This window comes from Vulpes lagopus, chromosome 2, assembly GCF_018345385.1.
Source record: "Vulpes lagopus strain Blue_001 chromosome 2, ASM1834538v1, whole genome shotgun sequence".
Classification (NCBI taxonomy): Eukaryota; Metazoa; Chordata; class Mammalia; order Carnivora; family Canidae; genus Vulpes; species Vulpes lagopus.
This window is the reverse complement of record NC_054825.1, coordinates 137347933-137349494: the sequence shown is the minus strand read 5'-3', so window position 1 is coordinate 137349494 and position 1562 is coordinate 137347933. Positions and strand designations below refer to the sequence as shown.

Here is a 1562-nt window from a genome sequence, read left to right as displayed (position 1 = left end):
CCCCCACCTGGACACCCACAGCACAGGTAGAATAAACACTCGTGAGCCAGCGAGCGACTGAACAGCACTGTTCACAGGCAGCAGCCGCGTGGCTTCCACAGACCAAGTTGGGCCTCAGATCGAACTCTGTGTGGGGTAGTGGGTAAAAGCCCAAGGTGGTGATTGTATAGCTGCCATTTAATCTGAAGCCAAGTTGCTTAGGTCTTGGGCATGTGTCACTTGGAGACTAGACTCCTCCCAACTGACGACACATGTAATGGAGAGAGAAATGGTTCATGTATTGGTAGCAGGAGATCCCTGCCCCAACTTATATGTCCTGGTTTTCTTGTTGCCACTGTGAGGCAGAGTCAGCACTTTGTGGAAACTTAACAGATAGAGGAGATGCTCTAGGCCACTGGGGATTAGGATCTCCAGTGGATGAGAATCTTCCCCACAGGCCTAGTGTTGGGCTATAAATAATATCTTCAAGGCGTACCCTGAGAATATGGACAGGAAGTGACTTTATCTTGGTGTATACGTGAGTCTGTGTTCTTTGGGGTCGCCTGGGTGGCTCAGTGGTTGAGCATCTGCCTTTGACTCAGAGCATGATCCCAGGGTCCTGGGATCGAGTCCTGCATTGGGTTCCATGCAGGGAGCCTGTTTCTCCTCTGCCTATGTCTTTGCCTCTCTCTGTGTGTCTCTCATGAATAAATAAGTAACATCTTGGGATCCCTGGGTGGCGCAGCGGTTTGGCGCCTGCCTTTGGCCCACGGCACGATCCTGGAGACCCGGGATCGAATCCCACGTCGGGCTCCCGGTGCATGGAGCCTGCTTCTCCCTCTGCCTGTGTCTCTGCCTCTCTCTCTCTCTCTCTGTGTGACTATCATAAATAAATAAATAAATTAAAAAAATAAGTAACATCTTAAAAAAAAAGTCTGTGTTCTTTGTATAAAGGTCCCTTCATTTAGAGAAGAAGCCTGCTCCAAATTCCCCTCCTGAACTAGAAAGGTTGTCCTTCATGAGACTAACAGAGGTTATACGTTAACGCTGAAATGTAAGGAGCACACTGGCTTTTGTAAAAGCATGTCACATGCCAAATGCTGTTAGAGGTGGGGAAAAAACCCCACAAAAACAAATCAAGTGTGGGGTTTCCCAAATTATAATCACTTAGCTCATGAAATGAGAATAAAAAATAAATACATATATTTTAGGAGTCTTCCAGTAAGGACTGGAAAATCTGTGAGACAAATTCTAAAAGAACTGTACTGCTTGTGAATTTTTTTTTTTTTAACCAGAAGTGGTGGTTTGATTACTGCTAAGGTCTTCTTGGCAATGCCCACGGGAATTCAGTTTATGAGATTCCACACCAGATGGAATGAGAATCCATTTCATCTGTCATCAGTCCTTCTGGACAGTTCCAGAAGGATTGAAACCTTGGCAGCAAGCATTGAGTGTTGCTTGTATGTGGGGGCAGGTCATCGTTGTGACCACCTCCTCGAGCCTTTCTGTAGCAGTGATACCCAAGGAACCAGAGGGCTGGTAGGCATTTAACATCTGTTTTCATGTCTGGTAGAGCAAGACCT

General features: G+C 46.5%; 1 non-coding gene across 1 annotated transcript; it reads right to left on the bottom strand.

Moving 5' to 3' along the window:
• Positions 1–1188: 1188 nt before the first annotated feature.
• Positions 1189–1250, bottom strand: LOC121485990. The gene has a single exon (XR_005986476.1). It is a non-coding gene; the product is annotated as a U7 small nuclear RNA (small nuclear RNA).
• Positions 1251–1562: the final 312 nt, after the last annotated feature.